The 18,634-nt window shown below is 37.6% G+C and overlaps 1 protein-coding gene across 7 annotated transcripts in view; it reads left to right on the forward strand.

Moving 5' to 3' along the window:
* Positions 1–18,634, forward strand: part of LOC122793060 (synuclein alpha interacting protein) — a 2,145,219-nt gene that overhangs the window by 666,280 nt on the left and 1,460,305 nt on the right. For all 7 annotated transcript variants that reach the window (XM_044060745.1, XM_044060746.1, XM_044060744.1 and 4 more), the window contains one exon: positions 7,815–7,888. The gene's annotated coding sequence lies outside the window, so the exon portion shown is untranslated. The remainder of the gene's footprint in view (positions 1–7,814; positions 7,889–18,634) is intronic.

The following is an 18,634-nucleotide window of genomic DNA, read 5'->3' on the forward strand; positions in this document are numbered from 1 at the left end:
TGTCGAACCTCAGGTTATTGTCTATTTCCATGCCTAGCAGTTTAGTGTGTGTGGTTGGACTGATTTGAATGTTTTCTTTGGAGCTAATGGTGAAATTATTATTTAGGGGAGGAGCTCTGCCAGGGCTGAAAATAATTAGTTTGTTTTTTTTGGGGATTAAGAAGAAGTTTGATGTTAGTGAACCAAGTTTCGCCTAGGGTGAAGTTATTTTGGGTAAGGGTTTGCAGTTCACTAAGGGTAGGGGCAGCACATATGAGGGTAGTGTCATTTGCATGTTGTACTATTGAGTCAGTGGGAGAGGATGAAGAGATCTGATTTGTAAATAGAGAGAACAGCAATGGGCCAAGGATGGATCCTTGAGGGACTCCTATGGTTACTGGTAAAAAGGGGGACAATTGGTCCTGCCATAGGACTGCTTGCTGGCGGGCAGATAAGTAGCTGTTGAACCATGATATAGAGGAGGGACTTATATTTAGGGTGAATAGGGTATCAAGAAGCAGACTGTGGTTTACCATGTCAAAGGCTTTTGATAGGTCTAAGTATACGGATGAAACAAATAGATCCTTGTTTCTGTGGTGGTTAACTATGTTGGTGAATGATAGTAGTGCTGTCATGGTGCTATGGGAAGGTCTGAAGCCATGCTGGGATATGGAGAGTAGGTTGTTATTCTGGAGGTACTGTATTAGTTGAGTATGAACAACTCTTTGTAATATTTTGGATAAAGGTGATAGGATTGCTATTGGGTGATAGTTGGTGAGCTCTAAGGAGTTGCCTCCTTTGTGCAGTGGAATTATATATGATGTTTTCCATGAGGTGGGGACTTTGCATTCTGAGAGAGATCTGTTTATGAGAATAGAGACAGGACAGGCTATAGCTTCAGCTGAGATCTGAAGGAAACGTGCTGGCAGCTTATCAGCTGCTAGAGTGGTTGGTTTAAGTTCATAGTTCATAGTTCATAGTTTAGTACTCGGCTAACTGCCCCTGCGAGCCATTTTAAGCCTAGCCAGTTATCCCTTATGAGACTCAAACCCTGTGCCTTGTGTTTGTAAGGCAAACACCTTAGCCATTAAGCCACCCTCCCAATCCAAGTTTACCAAGGAGTTTAGATATTGATTTGGTGGATACAGAGTGGAGGTGAAAACTGGGGCTATTGTTTTGTATATTGGAGTTGGTTGGGGATGTTATTGGTGTGGGGCTGCTAGTACTATTTTGGGCACTGGCAAGGGTCTGGACTGTTTCGGTAAGGAATTTGTTAAACTGAGTAGGAATGTTTTCATGGCTATTTGGAAGCACAGGGGTTGGAGTCGTGGACTTTCCTGGATGCAGTATACCATTTATTGAGGCCCAGAATTTTTTTGGGTTGTGAGCATATTTTTCTTGCATGCTTGTACAGTAGCTAGATTTGTCTAGTTTGATTTGTTTTTTGGCTTTGTTACGGAGCTCTACATACTTTTGTCTCAAAGTAGTGGTTTTGTTTTTCTGATATTGAATCCAGGCCTTGTCCTTTTCTTTCATTATAGTTTTAGTATCTTTTCTTAGCCATGGGGCATAGTTAGTTTTTATTCTATTGGTTCTAGGGGGTGCATGATGGTCTAAGATTTTTATAAAAGTTATGTTAAAGTACTCGACAGCATCGTCTAGCGGTAGATGTTTTAGGGGGGTCCAGTTACAACTTTTTAGAGTATTGATGAGATCAGTAGCTATAAAGGTTTTTTAGTTTCTAACTACTCTGAGGATAGGTCGGTTGATGATTTGGGATCTGTTCTTAATTAGGTAGGTTGGATGATGGTCACTTAGGGTATCTGGAAGACAACCAGATTGCTGTGCAAGAGCGGGGTCAGATACCAGGATCCAGTCTAAGATGGACTGGCATTTGGAAGTTTTGTCAATTTGAGTGGGGGTGGTTAAAGTTTGGGTAAACCTGTGGAGGTTTATGAAGGCAGAGGGGTTATGGCTGGAGCAGTGAAGACAGTTAATATTGAAGTCTCCTAATAGTATGGTTTCATGTGGAAGGGAGTTGGAGGTCCAATTAAGCAGGCTTTCCATTACAGTGATGTTATTGCCTGGTGGTACATACCCCTTACCCTTTATTCTCTTACCCCCTGTTGTCTTGAATGCCTTTGTAGGTTCCCTCTCCTCTTCCCATCTCAGTAGACCTTTCTGTGGGCCTGCAGCCCTCCCTTTGAAAAAGTATTGATATTTATCCAGTGATTAGTAGCTTTCTACTATTTCTGCATCTGTCATCTCCCTGTCTTTCCTTCTTGTTCAAGATGATGTCTTCATATCTCCTCAGCATGATATTGTGCATGAAAGTCATGTTCCAGTGACTGTCCTGTTTTCTAGTAATAAGAGTTTTAGCTTCTGTAGCATTTTGTTTTATATTTTTCAGTTTATCATGTACACATTTCTGATAGTATTCCTGTGGATTCTTTCTACCTCCCTTTTGTTACTTTCCTTCTATGGCCTCTGCAATAAAATAGTATAGTCAAGCTGTGGTCTGGCCAGGACTTTGCAATGTGAAGGCATTACCTCAGCTTTTGGAGGCTATCCTGAGAAGAAGCACCCCAGTATTCAGTTCGCTGCTGGCCATGCCCATTCTCCTTGAGCTTAATGGTCCATTCCAGATATGATTAACACCACAGATCCCTAGTCTGCTCTTTTATCATCAGTTCCAGTCTGTCAGCTGATGCTTTATACCAGGGTTGTTATGGCCCATGTGCATTGTTTTCCATTTATTTCCAATGAAATCTTGGGCTGAATATGGAAAAGTTCTAACATTACATTTATCACTTTACTCTGATTAACACATACAGGTAGATAGATAAGTAGGTAGGTGGATAGATAGATAGATAGATAGATAGATAGATAGATAGATAGATAGATAGATAGATAGACAGACTGATTCCTCTGGATTTCTTCTACCTGCCTTTTGTTACTTTTTTGTTCATAGGTTCATAGGTTGGTACAAGGCTATTGGCCCTAGGGCCTATACAAGCCTAGCCATAGCAACTCCCTGGCTATTTCTTCCCACTGCCAAGACAAAACTCAATCTCAGTTTTGTAGCAGGTGTTTACTGATATTCAGTGTTTGAGTCATTAAGCATTTTGTGATTCTCTTTTTTTTTTTTGTACTATTTGTGATTCACACTGTTTTTCTCCCTTTTATGATGTTGTAATATAGTTACATATATATCTGGTTCTACTTTCAAATGTCAAACTGCCACAATGTTGAATTCCAAAATCCCAAGATGAGAAACTCGAACTTTCAGAACACCGAAATGTGAAAACATTGAGGATTACTTTACTGATGTTCAAAATTTCAAATGTGAAGCTGTGCAGAATGGTAAATTTGCCCAGTAATTAATGTAGTGCAATCTTGGCTTCGATATATTTAATGTGCGTGGGTCTAGGGAGTGCAGGGGGACAGCCAAAATGTAAAAGAAAGTAAGATGTCTAAGATAATCTTAAATTGCTAAGATTATTTCTGCGGACGTTAGGTATATAGCTGAAGTAGTAGTGTTTGTTCAGTTATAAATTAGTTTCTACTTTATATGTAAGAGTTTTAAAAAATAGCACTTGCTACTGTTTTTGGTAATTTAGTATCGTATTGGTCTAGGAGTTTTTACATCATGTGCGCCATGTTGAGCACGTTAAGTTTAAGAATATTTAAAGGGATAGAGGGTTATTTTCGGTAATGTGAATCTCGATGTTTTAAAGTTTCAGTGTTTTGAATATTCGAGTTACTCGTCTTGGGATTTTGGAATTCGACATTGTGGTAGTTCGACATTTGAAAGTAGAACCCTATATCTGATATGTACATCTCTAGCTATCTAGCTATCTCTTTGTCTAATATTTCTAGGGCTTTCTGTCTCAAGTCTATGCCAGACAAATAACAAATTGAAGCATAACTAAAAGGAGAAGGCTGTAATTTATCACTTCATTTGCTTTAAGATTTTTTACTCTGGGTATCACTTTGTAATGAGGCAGTTTTACAGATTTTCAAATGCAATCAGTCACTTCTCACGTATGTCTGTTCAGATATCAGAAAGTGGGACTGTTTTTTTCTGGCCCCAGATGTGAAAAAATGTATGCAAGAGATTGGAATGCTTATCTAATATACCCTGTCTATCCAGTGTTTGAATCATCAGATGATGACAAAATTGAGTAAAAAAAATAAATAAAAATAAAAGAATAAAATAGTCATAAGACGATGCTTTAAATCTAACGGTAAATGCTATATGCCAACTGAATGTCAGGGTGTAACATCCCTCCTCTGGGCCAGTGATCGAGCAGTCTCAATCCTCACCAAGGACACCAGTGAGGAATGTTCACTTTAAGCAAAGATAGACACACACAGCATTCCAGATGTAGCTCTCTGCACCAAGTAGAATTTCCCTTAAGAACACACAAGGAACATAGTTCGTCCTGGGGCTGGGTGTCCCTCTCTCTCTCTCAAGGACACAAAAATGACTCTCCACTGACACATCTGTAGAGTTGAGCCCTCAGGCTACTGTTCCAAGCCAGGTTTTGTACCACCCTCTCTGTGAAACCAGTGCTCTGTGTCCCTGCTCCAAGTAGCTGACACATACACTCTGAGAATTGATTTTCTCACACACACACACACACACACACACACACACACACACACACACACACACACACTTAGGAAAGGCTGGCACAGATTTACCAGCTATGACCTCTTTGTCCAGATTGTAAGCTAGATACTGCCACCAGAACACTACAAAGCCAGCTACTCTAAGGCTCTTACCAGGTTACCCAATTATACTGAGTAAAAGTAATATTAATATAAGTGGTAGTATTTGACCAATGCAGCGAGGCTTTCAGGAGCAGCCACAGTATTACTAAATAAATATAAGTACTCTTAAAAGGTTAAAATATACTGTAACATACCAGCCACAGTGACAAGTTTAAATATTATTTAATAAATAATAAAAGAGCATGCAAATACTAAATATCTATTTATAATAAACACCAGAGTTTCAATCACAGGAAATATTAAAAAATAACAGAGATGGATAGATTCACACAGATATAGAAAAAACAGTACTTAACTAATCTCACTATATTTTCCTGACTGATCTAAATATTTACTATTCTGTGGTTACTTACTAAAGCAAGGCAAGATGAACTGGGTGAGTGATCCTTCTTTGTCAGGTTTCATAAATAGACTGCCGTGAGACTTCTGCCTCACCAAGTATTAAAACATAATTTCAGTGCTGGATTACAGAATGACATTATATACATCTAGTCATCTGACTTCTGGTACCCACACTACCCCCTTTACTAGAAACTGAGCCAGAATCTAGCACATGTATGTCATAATATACACACAGGGAGCTTTGCTATGATTAATTATAGCATCTGGAAGCTGTAAAACCATTTCATAAACTTCCACCCTCCCAGGGTATCAATCAGTTCACCCCTAAGGACAATACAGTCTGATTCCTAATCCTGGTTTTCACAGACATTTTATGGCTGGCTACAATCAGAGCTTTAAGATACACTCTGTATGGTCTAAACCAGGTAATTTAATTTCAGACTACTTTTCAAAGTTAGCTGGACTAAGATTAACCTCTTCTCTTCCAGTACCCTATGTTACAATATATTAATGTCAACATGTTCCACTATAGTCTGACATACAGGTATATTTCTTTTCTGTCTAGCAGGACACACTATTGGTATGTTTTTAACACAAGCAGCTTTACAAATGCATTTTCAATACAAACACCTGTACCAATAAGTTTGATACAGAAATGACATATCATTTTTTACAAACCTCCAGCTACTTATGCTGGCATATGTTATGCATCCACTGCCTTACTGCTCCTAGCATAGCTGGTAATACCTCACATCATCACACAGGGATAAAGGCTACAGACCTAATTCACTTCTGATGTAATGTAGTCTGTCAGGTACTACAAATTGAATTTTAAACCAAGAATTGTAAGTAACTGTAAACTTGCAGAAGATTTCTGATAGGTAGTTAACTCAAAAGTTTACAAACTTAGCTTAGTAAGGTCAAAAAATCAGACAACAAACAAACATACCCTACCTGAAGCTAAAGTTGATATTCTTGCTAAATTGTCTTCCTTGCTCTGCTCTCTTTTCTTCTAATTCTTTTATCCAAAGTGGGAAAATATTTCTTTTAGAGTCGTTCATTTCAGATAAAGGTTCAGGCATACCAGATAACTGTGGTAAAATGTTTACACAGCTAACAACATAGAGGTTGGAGCGTTTCTGTTCCATATCATGTATGGTCATGTTCTGTTTTAGAGCAGAGTCAAGAAAATGTGCAAGCATTCTTAACAGTAATGTGATATATAGAACAGAAAAGTAGCTGGAACAGTATAGATGATAAGAGTGCATATACTGAGTTGTGCTTTTATAGTGCTTTGGGCATTATTTCAAGAGCTGCCATGTCAGGAGTGCCTTTAAGACTAATATCTCAAAACAGTGTATTATAAAGAAGACAAGAGAGCAAAACTTGTTTATGCTCCTTTAACTCATAAAATTCTGTGCTTGGTTACTTGTATATTTGAACTGGAAAAAAAGGCAAAACAAGATTGCCTTTCTTAGACAATCATACTGTTCCACAACTACAGAAGCATTATAGTACTAATAAAATGTTAAAAAGAACATCTTCAGAAAGCTTCAGCCTGTAAAATTGATGGGGACAAGCATCAAAGTCCAACAGTACTGCTGGCGATTGACATTATTCTGTCTTAAAATCTAAAACTTCATTCCTTTATATCTGAAACATAGGCAACCTGAAGTCTTTCACATCATTGTAAAACAGTAATTGATGGACTCATGGCTGTGCTCATGTTCAAATCTAGGATAACGTTCCATATTTATATCTTCATGCTCATGTTATTGTCTATGTAGCTATTTCTCTAGAACCATTTAGATGAAGTTTTTATAATGACTACCACAGTTTGCACGCTATTTTCTTTTATTTTCATTTTCTATCTCATACTGCTTTTAAATGTCCTCTCCTACATCCAGACTTACTTCCTTCTTCATATTCAATTTATATTTCTTTTCTTTACACATCCTTTTCTCCTTTGTCTGTCCCAGTCATATACATCTGAGCTACACTTCCATCCACTGTAAATTTTCTTTTGTACTTTTCATTCTTTAATCTTAACCTTTTATTTCTTCTTTACATATCATTCTCCTTTTGTGCTTCCTCCATTTTGTAATAGCTGAGAAAAGTAAGATTACACAGAAACTTACATGTCTTCAGTACACTTATCATAAAATCAATTATCTTTTAGTTAGATTTCAGCTACCTCGTTTCCTATGTATGTAAACTTTTTACTCTTCTGTCTAATGCGATATTGCAGTTGTTAAACATTTGATGCATTAATCATTTTAAAGTTTACTTTATTATGTCTTACTTATGTTTTTCTCTTCCTTTCTCCCTGGCCTGCTGAAAAGGGGTTTTCCACCTAGTTGGACTTTTCCAGTAAACTTATATAAGTAAATAAGAGGCATGGATTTGTTATTACTTTGTTAACAGAGGTGATGGTGGTGGGGTAATACCTAACATAACGGGCAGTAGTGCAGAGTAGCAGAGTATGCATGTGCATACGTATATATGTATATATACACACACATAGATATAGCTACAGATATAGCTATCAATATAGAAAATGATATAGATGTAGATATGGCAGATGGAAACAGAATATTAGGAGGATTGGGTTTCTTTTGCTTCATTGTATTTGGTAAGCCAAGTAGTTTTTGTTTTTTAGTGAATGCTAAGTGTTTTTTTTCTTTTTTTTCATACAGGGTGAATAGCAGATGAGCAGAAGAAGAAAGTTACATTAATTTTCCATTTTCCTATTATGTTCACCATGTAATAGGTGAGTTTTTTTTTATTTTTTGGTTAAATGTGTGTGTGCATATGTGTGTTATGTGTGGGTCAGCGTGACTGTGTTTGTGTGTGTATGTATGTATGTATGTATGTATATATCTATGTATGTATGTATGTGTGTGTGTATTCCTGTCTGTATATGCCTGTGTACCAGCTTTGCATGGACCAACAGAACAGTAAAACAGTTGCTTGCTTCAGAGACATTCACATTAGCACACTAATGAGCTTTTGCTCCACATGGCTCTTGCATGTCTCTTAATCACTAGTAAGCTCTGTAGGATGACTAGAACTCTGTAGTGAAGCACTGTTGGGGCTGCAGAGCTAACCATTCTGAATATATCCCCTCCCTTTGTCATCCGAAAGCTGTATGCAGTGAAATTGCATGTAGCATATATTTGCTATGTCATGTCAGCAGACAAGTGAATTATTTGCTATAGTTCATTTACTACTTCACAGCTTTAAAAACATTGCGATAAACCAACCCTCCAGGATTTGAGCAGCTGTATTGTAACAGTTAATTTATCCATTATAATTGATTTGTTCCTTTAGAATTAACATTATTTAAGATTAAGATGCAAGAATTTGCTTTCATCTGTTATAGTCATTGTAAGAGGGAGCAGAGTCTTTTAACTTAATTTAACTAGACTTTGTTGAGGTCTTTACTTCCTACTTCTTCTTTGGGACAGATGTGCTTAGGAAGTGATTGCTTACAACAGCTTCCTTACTTCATATGGATCTGTTTGTAGCATTGTCAGAGTTTTCCCCTTTGGGGGTCAGATGTTAATGGTGAAGAAATATTCAACATGAAATTATAATCTGAAAAAAGGTTTGAGTTACAGACATAAGAATAAATATGTATACAGGTTTTCAATTTCAGGCAGCTTTTTACTTTATGTAATTATTTGACTGTAATTGCATTGTATATTTTGTCATTTTTGAACAGCTGTTACTAGTATGCCATTTTATTCAATTCACTTTGAACATTGATATGTGTTTTAATTCCATAAAGAGAGCATGCTTTACTTTTCTTTCACTAAATGTTAATTCATTGGTGATTTCCAAGTGTTTTTTATACTGTGACTGAATTAAGTGCTTTAAAAGTATATTGTTTTGAATGAGAATGTTAAAGCACTTGCTTTACTTTTAAGATGTATGTGTTCATTTCCCTCTTTTGACTTCATTGTGGAAGGAAAATATTTTCGTCATTCTACAGAGACTGCTGTTATACTTTCATTGAAGATTAACATGAGTAATACTTTGCATATAATTATAATACAGTATTAATATTCTTGTGCTGGTTTAAGCAAGGTTACCATGCAAGTTATTATCAATCGGCTAAGCTTGCTACTAACCATTTATACACGTTCTTAAGTTTTCTCTGAAAATTTCAGATCACTGATTGGGTGAGAAGGAATTTGATCCTTTGGGAAGCATGATTCCTTTGTTATCCCAAAATAGTATTTTGGAATCAGCTTACTGTAGCAATGCTGTCATAACGGCTATCTTTGGAGTTCATCAAAATCTGAAAATGTTAGAAACATTTTCTTTCATAATGTATGGAATGTGCCTGTTAATACTTTAAACTGGCAAGTTTACAACCTTGCTACACTGCATGTCTCATCTGCCTTATTATACTGTATTGCCTGTGCTGTAATCAGGATAACATAACAAACTTAAAATGCAGTCTGCATGCAGGAGATGCCACAGATGTATGCCTAAAGAAACAGGTATTCTGAATTGTTTTAACACTTTAACAGTTCTACTTCATTACTGACTTTATAACTTATACTAGACTAGTTATTTTTGCTTGGTACATATTAAAAAAACAAACAAGCAAACAGAACAAGACAAGACAAAAAAAACATAAATAGTATGTATTTACAATTCATAATATGAAACCTGCACTACTACCATAAAATACATTAAAAAAAAGTTTCTTCTTGTTTAGATCACTCCTTTTTGTAGCTCTAATATATGTATATGCAAATTCTGGAAGACAGCAGGCCCAGTGAAGTTGTTGAAAGAGAGAGAGAGAGAGAGAGAGAGAGAGAGAGAGACGACAGATGGAACCCTGACTGCAGCCCTAATGACCTGGGTTTGAGTAGCAGGTCCTGGTTCATACAGCTCACCAGCAAGTAAGTGTAAGTATTTGATCATTGCCTCAACCATCCTAGGGGTTGGCCAGTTATGAACATGCTACTGGTGCTGTTCCCAGGTAGAGGCCAGATGGAGTAGCTCCAACATGCAAAGGGCTCCAGGAGCAACAGCTTGCTGAGGAGTGAGCAGTGTTTTGGTTGAGAGTGAGATATGACAGCATGGAAGCATGCCAGCATATGACACTTATGTTGCAGCCATTGCATGTTGTATACTGGCCGCCAAGAGGGTGGACTTGTGTGGATGTTTGAAAAAATTAGGCACAGCTGTAAATGGTGTCTACAACAACTTGACTCTCATCTCCCAGTGCCAGATATATATCCTCTTCATACGATGATGTGGGATGCTAAAGCTAGGCAGTACTTGGGAGCAGATGAGTAACTGAGGAGGTAGGGAAGGGATAGTGGTTAGGATGGTATGGCTCAAAGCCACATAAGTTAATTGTGACTATGAGAAAGTGAAGGTAGAAAATCAAAATTTGTAAAACTAGCTGATTTACTAACAGTGGTTCTTAACAGGCATAATCACTATCCATAAAATCAAGTTTGTAGTGTTGTCTCAACATTGTATACTAATCTGTCAAGCATAATGAGCCTTTATTTTGTACATGGTATTTAGAGACAAAGGGCATGATGTGCTAGTAGTTGCCCTGTCTAATTGTAGCAAATGTTAAACTTTTATTTATTCATTTCACTTTATTAGCCAAGTAAGTGAACTGGATCAAAGACTGTTTTAAGCCATGACATAGGACAAGAAGCAGTAACAGTTTTTCAAAGCAACACATGCAGATATTGCTTTCCAAATTACATTTCAAGCAAACATTTACATCTAGGTTATATTATAACCAGTATTTACAGTTCATTGACTTCCATAGTTGTGCTTTTTGCATGAATCTTATTTACACAATTCTTTGCATTCTGTACAAGGATGCTCACATTGCTACAGTTCACACAGCTGAGTATAGTGTTATTTGGAGTAGAAAAGCTTCCATGTGTAATTCCAATTATTTTGAAAGAGCCCAATATCTGCCAATCTACTACTAAATCTTTTTGGATACTTGCCTTTCCCCTAGTCAGATATCAGCTGACTGTCATTTTGCTGGGGTGAGTAGCTCACTGAGCAAGGAAGCAATAGCTCAGCCAGATTTGCTTACTACTTTTTCATTAGGGCTTTGTGCAGAGCACTCCTCCGGGATCATGTATCCCCACTGAAACAGAGCATAACAGTTTGGTGAAAGCCTTTGTTATATTCAGTTTCTGAATTTGGCTTAGTACTTAGCATCTTATATAAAGGATAAATGGAAAGATGTTCTTCTGTAGTTGTTGGTTTATTTCCTATATACTGAACAGGACAGTAATTGGGATATCATCTTCAACTTAAATGAAGATGCCTGTCTTCCCATTTGAGGTGGTGATAATAAGAACATCTCAAATTTACTGTCACATACTTTCCACAACAGATGTTAAATGTACAACTCTTCTTCTATTCCATTTATTTACACTTCTTAAAAGCCTAAACACTGTATAAAGATTCCTATCAAAACTGTGGCAACTCATAGCACTTTATAAGACAAATCCTCTTGTGTAATGTAGAATGAATCTAAAAGTAACAAGTAAAAGTCTTAGAAAAGAAAATTAGGGAGTTTAAAGCAGAAAAGAAAATTAGGGAGTTTAAAGCCAGTTATGAACTAAGGTTAGCCACCAGTACAAGGGATAACTACAAGTCATGTCTTTCAAGGATGCATCTGCAGTCTTTACAAATGGGTTGTCCTGTCGTCAGGCAGCCCTTCGGTCGGCCGGATTCCAAAGTCTGGGTCTGGCTTCGGCTGGTGTCGCACTTCACCCGACGTCATTGCGGCAGTTATTCGGGTATAAAGGCATCAGCCGACGCCATTTTCCCCAGTCTTTCTTGCCGCGTGGCGCCCGAAGCAGAAGCTGTTCGCAAGTGCCGGTCGGTCAGATCCAGAGTTTACCTCTATACTCTAGATCCCGTGCTGGCTTTGCCACTGCTGTTTTGCAAGGGATCCTGACTACACCATAATCTATTCTCATTTCCTCCTCCCCTAGTTTAGCTATGGTATTCTACCCATTTGTAAGGACTGCAGATGCATCCTTGAAGGACATAGTACAGTTTTGTACCTACCATAAATGTAGATGTCCGAGAGGAATGCATCTGCAGTCAGGATTACCCACCCTCCTTCCCCTCTGAGGTACTCCTAGGGTACTTACCAATCTTCAGCTAGCTTGGGGGGATCTATTATGGTGTATTTGTTTGTTTATATGTGCATACATGTTTATTTTGTGTGTTTGCTCTCTACTATTTGGAAACTTTGGCATTTATCCAAATTTAGCCTACCAAGAGGGCACCTGGCATCTGGGGCAAGAAACACTGAGGAAAATGGCGTCGGCTGATGCCTTTATACCCGAATAACTGCCGCAATGACGTCGGGTGAAGTGCGACACCAGCCGAAGCTAGACCCAGACTTTGGAATCCGGCCGACCGAAGGGCTGCCTGACGACAGGACAACCCATTTGTAAGGACTGCAGATGCATTCCTCTCGGACATCTACATTTATGGTAGGTACAAAACTGTACTTTTTAGCAGTTATATTAGGAAACTCAGATGTGATACTCAGTTCTGTACCAAACTTATCTGAAATGGCATATCCCAGTCCAACTCTTGAATCACAGCTAACATCATTGCAGACATATTTAGCTGCAGATTAATGCCCCCACATATCCCACTATTCCCTCAGTTACCCCTTTACTACTTATGCTTAAATCACCCTATATCAGTTTATGGCAGCTGTCCTCAAAACCAAAAACACTGGATGTTCTTCATGTTTCACTGTTGCAGTCATCACATTTGGGTTATCTCTGCCAGGGTAGCTCTCGGCCAGCCCGAATACCAGAAACTTAGTATTTCTGCGTCGGCTGCTGTCGCTCGAGCACTGACGTCAGGTCCTCAGTGGTATAAAGTAAGGCAGCCGACACCATTACATCAGTCTTTCTTGCCGTGGAGCCCGAAGCAGAAGCAGTTCACACAAGTGCAGGTTGGCTGCTACTTGAATTTTCATTTCCGAATTGAAGTTGAAGTCTTCTAAAGCTAAGTACCCTGTTGGGTATCCTTTTTTCTTGCACTAACCAATGTCAGAAAAAGTTAATAATTGTCTCGCCTGTGGAAAGCAAATACCACACCAAGACTTCCACTCTTACTGCGTCACTTGTCTAGGCCCAGACCACGATGTCCCCTGTTGTCACTTCTGTGTTTTGTTTAACACCAGAACTATCTGTCATCTGGCCCTTATTGTAGCCAGATATTTTCGTTTACAGTCCTCTAATTCCATTATGGCTTCAGTAAGCCATCCAACAGCAGATCTTCCAAAAAAACATAAAGATAAAGACAGAGACAGACTGCACAGGTCCAAACCTACAGGTGACGCTTCCGATAAGCTAGTCGTCAGTCCTCCATTACTCAATGAGGCACTTTTGCAGCCCTTGATGCCCGCTTCAGTTGATTTGCAGGCTGATACAGAGACCCTTTTGGAGTCCAGTATGCCGCAAAACTCTTCTTCGTCTAAGGATCTCTACCTTGGATGGGTCTGGAGCTGCTGAGCATGCACCAGCTTCTGAGGAAGTCCTTCACACCACCGAATCTTGACACAAACCGACATCTTCTTTCGTGACTACCATTCTTTTGAAAACAACTGAGTTCCTTAGGCCCAGGGCTTGAACCACACCCAAGAAACTGACTACCCGCTCTCAGGTGCCTGCTACCTTGCCTCAGTCTCAAATGCTTAAAATGGCGGAAGACCTTATCATGCTGATCAGGGGAAGCCAAGCTACCCCATCAAAAAGGAAAAGAGATCTGTCCTCAGTAGTTTTGTCTGAACAAGAGTCAGATGAATCTGATGCATCTGGCTATGAAGACATGCAACCCCTCTCTACTTATGAGGATTCTGATGCAGAGAAATCCATTCCTTCAGCCTCTCCCCCAGAGGATTTTTCCTTTGGGGAAACACTGCATACTTTAAGACAGCCTTTCAGGACTATCCTCATTCTAAAAAGAGACTCAGGGAATTCCTAAACCTTCCACACCACAGATCCTTGGCCATCCCCCATGTCTGGATGTGGTGGATAATTCCTTGAATCCAGCTTGACTCCTGACGCCCTACCTCCTGCTCCCAGAAAACCAGACAGGTGCTAGAGAGTCCCTGACTCACGCAGATATATTTTTAAAAATCCTACAGCTGACCCTGAGGTCATTTCTCAAGGACCTAAAGTGATTAAAGCAACCTCTGCTAAGAATCCCACCCCCTCAGACAGGGATTCCCAAGTATTGGACAGATTGGGTAAAAAAGTGTACACCTCAGCTACTCTTGCTATCAGGCCACTAAATTGTCAGTTCCATATACTTAAATATCCTCAACATACCTTGGAATTCCTTAAACAAGAAATGTCTTCCTTTCCTGCTTGGACAGATTCTAAAGATTTACAAGACTTAATGCATTCTGCAAGTCAAGTAACTAAACACAGTTTGCACTGTGGTTTTGAGTGTACACAACTGTACTTTCCATAGTTCCTGAAAATAGCCCAGGCTGTCTGCTAGTAGGTATTAAATATGACATAGCTCAACTCCTCAAAAATGTATTTAGCGTAAGTCAGTTCATAAGCTGTATTCCTGAAGTTAGAGAGTAGCCACAGTAGCCTCATTTCACAAAAATTGCCTAGAATTGTCTTCAGTAACTGTCAGAATACAGGTCTTAATAGTACAGTCTGTAAAGCTCTGAAATGCAACCTCTGACCAAATCCACTCTGAATTTGTTAAAGGCGGTCTGTTCACTTTGTCTGATTTTTTTGACAAGGACATTGAAGAATATAGAAGAAATGTCTGAGTATCTAGACAGTCTATACTGCCTACTTCTTTCAAGGGCTTTGACACCATTGTCTATGCAGGTGTCATAGACAAGCTTTCCTGTTAAACATGTTAATCCTTATGTTGTCCTGTGGATAACAAATTGGCCATCTGCTTGAACTCAGACCAACTGATAAAACTCAGACTGTAGTTAGGAGGTCTCCGCCCCCTCTAGTCATATAAATGTCAGTAATGGTGTTCCACAAGGCTCCATCTTAGCCACCTGCTGTTTGACATCTTCTTCTCAACTGTGAATCCAGGCATCCAAGGTTCCTGGTTAATTATGTTTGTGGATAACTACAAATTAGGTGTATTTATCAAATCCACATGTCACTCAAATTATCCAGCAAGGTGTGGATCAGAACAATGTTTAGTGTTAGCCAAGGGATTTCACTATATGCCAAAAAATTCAGAATGGTCCCATTTGATAAAAACCTCATCATCCCTGTAATCATGTCACTGGCAACCTCCTCCCTACCCTGTGAATAGGCTCTGTCATCAGCAAACTGTGTACATATACCTATGAACGTGTACATATACCTATGAATGTGTACATCTGTCGACAGCAATCTCTCTTTTCACAATAAAGTTGTCACCTGCCTGTTTTCCCCCCTCTGGATTATCCAGAAATGGAGATTCTCATCTGATGTTCTGGTAATGCAAGTAAGTGCTCCAGTTTTTGAAGCACTCTTCAAGGTCTTGTATTTTTTTTACTATGGATAAACAGTGTTTGGTCATTATGTGAACACATTAACAAATCTGCTGCCCACCTGAACTCATCTTTCTCTACTGCTGATTGGCTGAGTGACTTGATTGATAGGTGAGGTGGCCAGTCAGAAAGCAGCAATGCATCTAAGCCCAGAAATTATAATAAATGTGTATAAGGGCTTTCTGTACATCTTTATTTTATTAAAAAAAAAAAAGTTATTTATTCTTTGGTGTGGCTGAGGATTGTGCCTGTATGCAGTTAGTTGTACTCATTTCTTTTTTTAGCATTGAATTCAGTTCACATTCCCAGTGAGTTTTGTTTTGAAAACCAGAGAACTATACATCAAATTATTATTTTAAAGGCTGAAGTCATTTGAAGTCATCCTAAGTATGAAGACATCATGCTTTTAAACAGCAGGGCATCTATTAGATTCCAAGTGCATTTTGTTTGGAGAAAAAATTCTGGAAAAGTAATTTGGAGCTGTCACATTTCAGGCGAGGGAGAGCATTGCAGATTGCAGTTGCCTTACAATTTGTGTATTATTTTTATCTTGTATTTGAAATGGCTTGTTTTTAGTTTTTAAATGCCACCACTGTAGTAAACAGTCATTAGCAAGACTATATTATGAAATGGCAACTTATTTCATAGCTGTTCATTAAAACAATAACATTAATTCAAGCCACATAAAGCTGTTGATTTTGCAAAAGAGTAAGAAGCCACTCCATAGGTCTCAAAGTGGTGTATTACATTTCCTTTGGTCACCTGTCATAACTCCTATAATCCTTTGTTCCAACTGGCATCATGTCACCATTTATTGTTAGCATCAGAAGTTCACATTACCGTTCAGTAAACGAGGCAAGTTGCATCTGTTTGTTTTGTTATAATAATTTTGTTGATTAAAATCTAATAAAAAGTTTTAAAAAAAGTTCACATTACCACTTGCTTAATAATTTTGTTGATTAAAATCTAATAAAAGTTTTTTAAAAAGTTCACATTATCACTTGCTGTTTTGATTCAGAGCATCTGTTTATATAGGTGTATGTTTGACATCAAATTAGCAGAACATTACAGATTATTTTGCTATTTTTATTCTGTTGTAATTTTATTGTGTTGTAATATAATACACCAGAATTTCAGTAAAACATGTTTCATTTGAAGTCAGATGAAAATAAATGTAGCTTTTGTGTAACACTGATTGATCCTAAAGTATGGGTAACTGCTCTGTTTTTAGTATAATGTTGTGTTTATCGATCTATTTTGACAAACATAGTTTTGAAACAGAACTGTCAGTTTTTGTAGGTGGAAAGTTGCATGGTTAATTTCATGTGTAACTCACAAAGCAGGAATAACTAAGTTGGAAAGAAAGCTTCTACACAGTTTCAGCACTGAAGCCATTGTAATGCTGAGGACTGATAGACGTTCCTACATAATTTTGCAGACCGCAGTCATAAGACAAAGGATGGTTAGGTTAAAGAAAGGCTTTTGCAGCTCACTTGACTAGTAAAACACAGAAGAAGCAATACAGGGCCAAAGTTTAAAAAAAAAAACAGTGGTAGTAACTGTTTTTACTGTTCTGGTGAATTGAGTGACACTAACTGGGAACAGGCATTTGTTTCTTTAAGTGGTGTATATGCAATGGGAAAATGAAGAGACTCACTCGTAGTCTTGGAGTGCAGAAATCAAAATTGTTAATTCCTTTCTCTTGCCCTTTATAACAGATAATCTGTTTTGTTGGCCTAGATAAGAAATGCCTATATTTAAATACTTTTCTTTGGGGGGGGGGGGTATCGTAGTTTGCTAAGTCAGCTAATATTTTCTAAGAAAGAAGAATGCTTAAATGTCTGTCTTGCCATGACATCAAAAATTGCCATTTATGTGTGCAAATGTAAATTTTTGCTCAGCCGGCTTGTTTTGTATGTGGCATGCCAATGTTTTAGCTTTATTTTTGGAGGGTAGTTAAGTTTGTGCAGTGCAGCATGTTTTTTTTTTTTTTTCTGATGGTGTGTGTGTGCAGGAGTTTATTTTTCCTCACAGTGGTTGGATTATGTTAACTTTTCTGGAATATGCAAGTCATGCAAGTAATGCAGCAGTTTATCATTTTTTTTCTCCCTGAAATTCAGTACACAGTTTGTCTTCTTATTCCCTTGTCTGCATGAGTGGTAACCATGTACTTCGTGAATTTTGCTATGCAAAGTTGGCAAGTAATTAGAAAATATTATTAAAAAACTGTAAGTGGTAGTTGTTTTGTTTGCTGAAGTCAATATTACTTAATTTTAAAGATTAAAAATGAAAAAAGGTTGTAAATATAAAAATGTGTGAACATTGGAATCTATGAAGAAATTGAAGCTAGACAAACCAACAAAACAACAAAAAGTGGATCCAACAAATAACGCCAGTCGATGAAAAATCCAAAATCCTTTTACTTGTTAGTGCTTTCATGCAATACATTACATGCACTTCTTCAGACAAAGTATTAGTGAACTTACTGTGGGTATAAATACACCCACAGATATAAGCATTTTTTTATTTTTTATTTATTAAAATAAATAAATAAAAAATAAATTAGTGAACTTACTGTGGGTATAAATACACCCACAGATATAAGCAGTTAATTACATTCAGCTCTACACAATTATATACTTAATTCAAGTGTTTCAGTTATAAAGACTTGGTCATAAACAGCTACAACACCAGAATGTAACATAAAGGAAAAAACACGCACAAAATTCTTAATATACATTATATTAAACTTCTACTAATTCTATTAAAACTTATAATATTTAAAATAATAAAATAATTGTTTGACCCAGCGAGTGGTCAACTGATAAACTTGGCTAAACTAAAAATAAAAACTCATTAAAAAAGCAAAGTACAATACCAAAAATTCAATAGTGTGATGGTAATATAAATAATCAATAATAGTAATAATAACTACTAAATATTCAAAACTATTATAAT

Source organism: Protopterus annectens, chromosome 2.part0 (assembly GCF_019279795.1).
Source record: "Protopterus annectens isolate FY-2018-M chromosome 2.part0, PAN1.0, whole genome shotgun sequence".
Classification (NCBI taxonomy): domain Eukaryota; kingdom Metazoa; phylum Chordata; order Ceratodontiformes; family Protopteridae; genus Protopterus; species Protopterus annectens.